The sequence below is a fragment of the Orbicella faveolata genome, unplaced genomic scaffold, assembly GCF_042242905.1.
Source record: "Orbicella faveolata isolate gen_17 unplaced genomic scaffold, um_ofav_v1 contig_15, whole genome shotgun sequence".
NCBI lineage: Eukaryota > Metazoa > Cnidaria > Anthozoa > Scleractinia > Merulinidae > Orbicella > Orbicella faveolata.
In genome coordinates, this window is record NW_028301542.1 from 10,765,337 (window position 1) to 10,775,000 (window position 9,664).

Consider the following 9,664-nt stretch of genomic DNA (forward strand, 5'->3'; position numbering starts at 1 on the left):
ACAACTCTGCAAGATAGTTTTCCCTCTTAAGTTTTCTCTCGTTGAAATAATTTTGACCTCTTTTAATTTGTATTTCTATTGAGTGTTTGGCGACAATTTACAGCTTTTTATCCATACCTTTTTATCAAAATGATAACGGAAGTGAGGACATAAGTCAAAGCTTTGTAAAAATACGGTGAGATATCAGCAAGGTAGTTTATCTTTCTTTTCCATTTCCTGATTAGTGAGGATATGGAAATACGCCACTCGAGTCCCGGATGAGTCTATGACTTCGTTAACGTCAATAGATAATAAGAGTTTGTTATTATCTCAACATAAATTTCAACTCACAGCCTCTTCGTATTTTTCGACTTTTTCAGTCAGATTTTCCACTTCACTGTAAAAAAAAAAAAAAAAAAAAAAAGAAAACAGATTTAGCCACTTCTGTATTTAAAGAATGTAAGTGTACGTTGTACGCAATTGCTCATTAGAACTGTACTTTTATTACAAGTATCCGATGGAAAACAAAATTGCAGTTTAATAACAGGCATCCAAGGATAAATCCACCTAATTCAATATTGATAGCTGAAAAGTATGGTTTAAAAACTTTAGGTTAACTATTCATCACGTCATAGCGAAAACTCACAGCCTCTTCGTATTTTTCGACTTTTTCAGTCAGATTTTCCACTTCACTGTAAAAAAAAAAAAAAAAAAAAAAAAAAAAGAAAACAGATTTAGCCACTTCTGTATTTAAAGAATGTAAGTGTACGTTGTACGCAATTGCTCATTAGAACTGTACTTTTATTACAAGTATCCGATGGAAAACAAAATTGCAGTTTAATAACAGGCATCCAAGGATAAATCCACCTAATTCAATATTGATAGCTGAAAAGTATGGTTTAAAAACTTTAGGTTAACTATTCATCACGTCATAGCGAAAACGTATGGACACACTTTAAGCAACCACTAGTAGCATTAACTTGTCTATCGATGATTTAATGATGACAATTTATTAATAGGTGTATTAACTTAGGTAGGTATTTATTTTCTTCCGATACACTAATCCCGACACTCTATTCCGATAACGACTTTATATCATAAAAATGGAGCAATCATAACCGCTTACTACCTGTAGGATATTACTGTTGATGTATGTTTAAGGTATCATGGTAGGTGGATTTTTACGAAAAATGCGAAAAATTTTTTTTGCTGTTCAAATTGAGGTAAATAGAGATAAATATTTTGAGACTGAGATAAATATTTTGCTAAAAGAATGGGGGGAAAGGCTGTTTTAATTTTTAAGATAAATAAAAAAACTATTTTTGAATATGATTAACCCCTTACGGCGCGTTGACACCTCTAATTATTAAAATTTACCGCCAGTTGTCACATGTAATGCGAATTGCGGTGTGATGTTTCATCTGTGCACGCGAACTGTTCTCCATCTGGTTGTTTCATCGCAAGTTAGCTTTCGTTCTTGTCAAATTTTCTTTATGTCAGCTCGAAAACGTCTTGCCCATTTTCGTCTTCGAAGAAGCCGAAGTGACGGAAATCTGGTGGAACCAACAGGTTCAGCGTCAAACAAGATCTTTGGCACTGAGCGACCGTTGGTCGCACTTTAACCAAGAAGAATGGTTGAAGGAACTCGAAGTAGTCGTACGAAATTGCTTTAGAACGGACGCGATTCCAAAACTTCTACAGCAAGAGAGTCAAGCGCAGATGTAGATGTAGAAAATGTAGACCTCGAGATTTCCTCTTTTTGGCTTCAAGAGGCATGGTTTCAAAAATGTCTGGAGAACGAAGAAGCCTAAACTTAAGCAACATAATACCAATGCCGCCGACGAAATCACGGCAGCTTCTCGGACGATTTCACTGCGATGGGTTTCCGCGCCAGAATTGTAGTTGTCTGCTTATTTCAAGTTGTCATAACTCTTTTTTTTATTTTTTTTTATTTTTTATTTTTTTTTATTGCAAAACACAGGGAAAAAAACAACTTACAGTTCAACTACTTACATTACTTATGGGACAATTACCTACATCACTTACTGGATAATTACTAACAATACAATTACTTACATTACTTACACAACAATAAGTTACATTGTATTAATCAATTAATTAATTAATTAATTAATTAAAAAGACTACTTACTACTTACATACAATACACGTTACTTACAATACTGACAAGTGCAACACTTGTTAAGGTTGACCTACAGTACAATAATATCCGTGCACAGTGTTAGCCTTAGGGTTTTCTTCATTTTTTTTTTTTTTTTTTTTTTTTTTTTTTTTTATACAGTTGCTTGTTGGTAAATACGTTTAATTACTATTATCACCCACTTAGATTTCTAAAGATTATCATTTGACGCTGCTCCAGTTTTGAGGCTGTTGTAACATGCCAGAAAGACAGAGAAATGTTTCATTTCAGGGGGCAAGTTGCGTGTCCTACACGACCATATATAATATCTCGCCACAAGAAAATTAAAATTAAGTTTCTGTTTATTCTTTGATTTGTCTGGCCTTAGGCCTAAGACTATATTTAAAGAAAGGTTGTATGTTCTCAACGCAAGATTTTGGCTTACAAGAAACTCCTTAAAGTTTTGCCAGAAGGTAGAGACAACTCTACAGGACCAGAAAAGATGAATTAGGCTTTCCTTCTCAGTTTTGCAGAAACTGCAGAGATCGTTATCTTTTATTCCTACTTTTTTAAGAAAATCATTAGTTGCCAGTCGTCTATGCAGCAATTTGAATTGAAATACAATTAGTTTTATAAATTTTGTGCACTGAAAAGATAGCTGGTACGCCGCACTCCAGTCTATTGGTTCATGGGCTTCAAAGGCACAATCCGTAGCCCATTTTTCTTGACTCTTGGTTGGACACCTTTGTTTACGACCAATTATTTTTTTATAGGCCTGTCTGCTTGGTTTACTTGCTTTCATAAATTTCGTATAAAAGCTTTCGTATTGTATATTTGTATTATTGTGTAAAGGTACTTTGATTTTTTTTAAAGCGGATAACAGCCCATAAAAAGCAAGATAATTTGTTTCAGTGATACCATACCGATCTTTGAATTCAGAAAAGGATAGGAAGGTGTCTGAATCTTTCATCAAATGCGAAACCCTGTTAATCCCTTTTGCTGCCATTTTTTGTAGAAGATTGGTCTGTTATCAATTCTTATAAGGGAGTTGTGCCAAAGGCTCTGAGAGCGAAAATGGTCTGTATTATTCTCGTAAGTGATTTCAGTCCAGATATTTAAGATTTCCACAATAAATGGATAGGATAAATTGACATACTTTGACAGGTCTTTTTTGCTAAGGTTGCCGCTGAACAAGGCTCTGCCACCGTAGTTCCGGAGTTCTAGGTCAAAAAAAAGTTTCCATTTTCCGTGATTGTTTACATCAGTATATTTTTTGACCCAGGTAGTTTTCAATCCTTTATTGAAGGATTTAATATCAATCATTTTTAAGCCGCCTTTTTCATAGTCATTAATCATTACTTCCCTCTTAATTTTGTCGCCTTTGCCGTTCCATAAGAAATCATAGAAGAGCCTATTGATTTCCCTTAAGACGCGGTGATTAGTCGTGAGGGGAGACAAAATGTATACAAGTTGGGACGCAATTAAACTTTTTAGAACAGTAATTTTGCCAAAAAGGGTAAGTCGACGACACTCCCAACAGCTTAGGCTATTTTTTATTTTTATCAATTTTTCGTTGTAGTTCAGCTGTACTGTTAGGTCAGGATTAGTCGAGAACCATACTCCAAGAGCTTTGGTCTTTCCTTTAACCCATTTTAGGTCTCTTTCTGGGCATAATTTGTCTTCTTTTTCGGCATTAGTACCGATCCAAAGGGCTTCCGTCTTTTTGTTATTTAATTTAAGGCCAGATATCCGTTGAAAATTATCCAATATATGCAGAGAAGATGTAAGAGATTCCTTGGAACCATCGAGTATTAAAGTGGTGTCATCTGCATACTGACTAATTTTTATTTCATTTCCATTCACAAAGATGCCTTTGACATTTTGGTTTTTCCTAATTGCATTCGCTAGAATCTCAACACAAAGAATAAAAAGATACGGAGAAAGGGGGCAACCCTGCCTTACTCCTCTTTCGAGCTTAAAAAAGTCGCTGGCCCATCCGTTATTGAGGATGCAGCTTTCTGTGTTATGGTAGCATAGTTTAATCCAGTTGATTAGTGATTGTCCAAAGTTGTAATATTTAAATGTTTTTTGAATGAAAGGCCACTCTACTGTATCAAATGCTTTTTCGAAGTCAAGAAAAAGTAAAAGACCAGGGGCTTTGTTAGCCGTTGCGTAATGAATTATACTGTCAATGAGTCTAATATTCTCCCCGATAAACCTATCTTTAAGAAATCCAGTTTGATCATTATCTACAAGGTTCGGTAGAACTTTTTTTAGTCTGTTTGCAATAGCTTTGGTCGCGATTTTGTAGTCGCAGTTCAAAAGAGTTATTGGTCTCCAGTTCTTAATAAAGTATGGTTCTGCATCTTTTTTGGGGATTAATTTAATGATTCCGCGTCTCTGGGTTACCGAAAATTGACCTGTTTGATATGCAAAATTAATCGAATTAACAAGTAAGTCCGACAAATCGTTCCAGAAAACTTTATAAAATTCGGCAGGTATTCCGTCTGAGCCTGGTGTTTTATTTGTTTCTGTATTTTTTAAGGCTTGTAAACATTCCTCTTTGGTCAGTAGGCCTTCGCATGACATTTGCTCGTCTGGGTTCAGTACCTTAGTATTATTCTCGTCGAAAAACATGTCATTAACATAAGTGTCGTTGATATTCATATGAGAGCTATATAGATTTCTGTAAAAGGATTCACACTGATTTAGAATTTCTTTGTCAGTGTTTACTGTTTCATCATCATTAATTTTTAGCTGACTTATTACTCCCTGTTTGTAGTGCCTTTTTTCCATGTTTAAAAAGTATTTTGTATTTCTTTCTCCCTCATTATACCATCTACATTTCGATCTTAAGATTGCACCTTTGGTGCGGTACTCAATTATATTCTCCAATTCTGCCTTTTTTCTTTCTAATTCCTGAGCCCCAACTTGTTTTGCATTTTCCTCGTCGCTTGTTGTTTCCATATATATTTGCAAGTTGTTAATTGCTTTTTCTAGCTCTTCTTCCCGTTTTAAAATTTTAGCTTTTTTGGCAACTGCATATTTTAATGATTGTTCTCGGATTTTCATTTTTATCATCTCCCACAATAATGCGTGGTTCACAGTGTCATCATTTTGATATTCTTCTTTAACAGCTTGGATTGTTGATTTTATTTGGTTAACGTATTCAATTTCGTTCAAGAAAGAAGTATTAAGTTTCCAAAAGCCTGGTCCTCTTGGATTCGAATGAACAGCTATACTGATATCGATCATTGAGTGGTCTGTTTTGTATCCTGTCAAAATATCGGCGCGCATGACATTACACATTAAGCTTTGGCTAACAAGAAAGAAGTCTAGTCGGCATTGAATTTCGGGTTTCCGTCGGCGCCAAGTATATCTTAGGGAATCGGGATGTAGCACTCTCCAAGCATCAATTAAATCTAAGTTTTCCATAAATTCCTGAACGATCCTAACTGAATTATTGTGTGTTCTTGCGACGCCACCTTTCTTGTCTTTATCTAAATTAAGCACTAAGTTGAAATCGCCACCAATAATTACTTCTTCACATTGAAAATCTGATAAATGCTCGAAGAAGCCTTCGAAAAAAGCCGCGTCATCGTCGTTGGGAGCGTAAATGGTGGCCAGCGTTATATACTTTTGGTTGGTTTGGATGTCACAAATAATGAATCGTCCATTAGGATCACAGTACACTCGTTTCATTTCGAAATCGAATGTATTATTGAATAGAATTGCAACTCCTGCCTTAGCGCCCGTACAGCAACTAAAAAAGGATTTGTACCCCCATTCTGCCGACCACATGGTGGACGTGCTCTCGCAGCAATGGACTTCTTGTAAAAAATAAATAGAGCTGTTTTTTGCCCTGAGCCAAGAGAACATTTCCCTTCTCTTTAGCATGTCTCCCAAGCCTCTTACATTAAGAGAACATATTTTAAGATCCATGCATCCTCAAAGTGTCTAGAGATAAAAATTATTCCTGGGAGCAGCTGAAGTGTCACAACCATGTTGAAGATAATGCGGGTGCTTGAAATTAACGGTTTTCTATAATAATCCTTGAACAAGCTAATTCTGTATATAAATGGGAGCTTCCAAACATTGGAAGCAAATACTGATCTAAAAGCTAACCACAAGACACGCTCATACAGAGCGACTATAACAAGTATAAAGCTTGGACAACCTAACACATAATTACAAAACAAAAATCTAAGAACGAATATTGACTGCTTACCTACCCAGTGCATCGAAGTTTTTGTTTGGGCAGTTTCACACCATCGGTAAATAGCGTGTTTGATGTTCCGCTCCTTTTGTGGCGGCTAAGGATGTAATTAATTCGTCTTGTTTTTGCAGCTTATCGAGCTTGTGTTTAGTAGAAATTTAAGTGGCAAGTATTAGGTGAGAAAAGGCATACAAAAAAAATAATAAAATAACCTGTCCAAAATCTACATATGTAAATTTGAAAATTAAGCGAAAGGCTCGTCTTGAGAAATAAATTTTCCATCAATATATAATCTGTCCGGATATTTCTTACTGAAAAACGCTGTGTGACCCTTCTTCCTTGCATCTTTAAGTTTATCTCGCTGTTTTTTCCTTAAGTCATAAAGTTCCTTTGGAATATCATCGAAGACGGAGAAATCTTTTCCCTTCAGATGCTTGCGGACTTGTGACATAACTTCTTCTCTATCAGTATAGCGCAGAAATCTAGCAATAATTGGTCTAGGACCTTTATCATTTGGCTTACCCAGACGGTGGATCCTTTGGAGCTGATCTTCAACTCTTGCTCCAGAAAGTTGTACATGACTTGCTTCGTGTCTTCGGTCATATGCGGCGAACCATCCATATTCGCGTCTCCGGTGTCTTCGGCGACGTTACTTGTATTTTCCTCTATTCCGAGGAACTTTAAATTTTCTCTCCTATTGTAAGTTTCAAAGTACAGCAGGTTCATTTTAAGTTTCTCTGCTTCTAGTTTTACAGCCGCCGCATCACGCTTCGCCTCCGCAATATCTCCCTCGTTAAAATCCACCCTTTCTTTGAGCTGATTTACGTCTGTTTCGTTGCCTTCAGTTTTAACTTTCAGGTCCGCAACATCTTTTTCAAGGTTGGTTAACGCTTCTTCGATGTTGGCTACTGACGAGCATACACTGTTCAGCCTGCTTTCTATATTATCCAATTTGGACAGTACTAAGTCCATCTTTGTGGCAATCTCTGCCGTCATTGCACGTGGTCGGTCCAACGCTTCGTCTTGCCTTTCACTATATTCTGACTCAGTGTGGTCTCGCGTCCTTTTTTCTTCAGGTATGTTGGCATAAAAGTCTGCAGATGGTGACCGAACCTTTCTCTTAAATAAGTTAGCGGACATAGGCTGCAATAAAGGTTTTACGGCCACTGCTGACGGAGCTTCAAAAAACACGTCTATTCCGCCATCTTGTACTCGCCCCCAAGTTGTCATAACTCATTGTCGTGGTGAACTGACCCATGTCGACATCTGTCATTGCGGAAGGGATTTTTAACACCTATTCATACCAATTTCATAAAAGGTTTTTCGTCTTTTTCTCGATAAAAATAAAACTGCATATAATGATGAACATTTTTAGTTCGTTTACGGGCGTCTTCCGACGGAATTGGCTGAAAATCGGCAAGTATGTTCCAGGATACCTACTTCGGAAAAGGGTGTCGGGCTTTGTTTAATTTCGCTTCCGTTTCAAAGTTATGGCCTCTTTAGTAGAAGGAAGCGTCCGCATTGAAAATATCAAAGTTTAGGAGGGTGTAGAAAAAACCCAAACCACATCTGGAAAATCGTAAACACCCTTTTTGAGGGTGATGTGTGAGAAAACATTTCCGATGTAAATCGTGTCGCTAAGATAACTCACGCGCGAAAGCGAACCAGTTTAAGCAAAACAGTGTTTCTGGGTATTTCTTTTAATATCACTGCGACAATACCTTTTTAGAAAACTTCAAAGATATAATTGTATTCTATAACTATTAAGCTTACAGAAAATGTATAGGTTGAGGGGGTTTTCTTTCAAAGCGCCAGCGTAAGAGCGCGATTTCCAAACACTGTCAATCCACCTACCATGATACGTTAAATGAAATTGATAATAAGAGGATTGAAATTTACCTTCCTAGGGCGGCTTTCAGCTCAGCCATCTGAAGGAAAAACATGAAGTTTGATCATCATAACTTTTCTATGGTAATGCAGAAGAATCCATTCCGCATTTAGCTAATGTCGTGCATGCGAAAAACATCTATGCTTCACTAAGACTGTATTTGAAACAGGAAATAATCACAAATTGAGACTGAAGAATTAAGAGATTTCCCTGAATGAATAAATTGTTCTAATCTCAGTCAGTCATTTGTTTAAAAATAAAATAATGAAAAGGTGAAACTCATCCCGTGTAAAACATTCTGATAGGCCAGTAGGCAAAAGAGAGGAATTTTCAGAATAGGAAAAAGTTAAAAAGAGGGATGAAAAACGAAGATTCTGTTGTGGGAAGTGAAGTGACAAAGATTTCGCATTACATTTATTGCAGCGAATAAATTGTTTTAACCTATCTAGTTTCAATACTGTCGTCTCGATATCGAAGGCCTTGCCGTATTCTAAGCTTTTTCTCTTTCCCATCAAAGTTTGATATGAAAAACTACAGAAACGGATTAAATCTCAAATGTATCGTTTACAAAAATGACGGGTTTAGCAAAATTTTTAAGCGTTTGGCTATAGACGCTTTTCATAATTGGCTGCCAATTGAAATTCTTTTGTAAGTACCCCAATCATCCTAACTAACCTTGTCTTTAAATTGATAATTCAAAAGAATTTTAACTCGCAAACGAAGTTAGTGAGGCTACTTTAAATGCACACAAAAGAACTTTCAATTGGCAGTCATTTATAAAAAGGATATATTGAGAAGTGCGAAATAATACAAAGAGTTAAAACTTCAAATTGTTATTAAAGCAATTTAAGTAAAATCGCTCCTTTGTCTGTGAACGCCCTGACCTAATAGTATTGCACTACAGGTAACTCAATTTTTCACAATATCTTTAGCTACGCTTAAGTCAGGTTTCCCTTGTCCATTCTGTAATTGTCTATTTAGTTAAAATAACTTCCATGAAGAATCAAACAGTAAAGATCCTACCTTGTCTTTGTTTTCATTAATGAAAACTCTCTGAAAAGCAGCAAAAACCAAAATTACTTAAAGCAATGCAACTTATAAACATTTCACAGAATATACTCTCGACCTCAGTATTTTATAAAAGAAGTCGAGAATCAAAATCATTATCATAATAACGTCAACGTGAAACCTCTGGTAGCTAGGTTAAGGAGGCTCACAATAGTTTTAGGACTGGGTTCTAGCCGGGCGAATCACGCACGTCACTCGCGGGATTTCCGTAGTTCAACTGCTGTTTATTATTTACTTTAACATAGATAGGACCCTGCGCGCGCTCTGATTGGGCGAAAACCCATGTTTTATCAGAGTATAAAACATAGAAAAAGCGTGTTTTATTTTGTTTTTCGCCACATTACCTCTATATCATAAAGCAAATGAAGAATTCT

General features: G+C 36.2%; 1 pseudogene; it reads right to left on the reverse strand.

Moving 5' to 3' along the window:
* Positions 1-1,951: 1,951 nt before the first annotated feature.
* Positions 1,952-3,543, reverse strand: LOC149113505 (uncharacterized; annotated as a pseudogene).
* Positions 3,544-9,664: the final 6,121 nt, after the last annotated feature.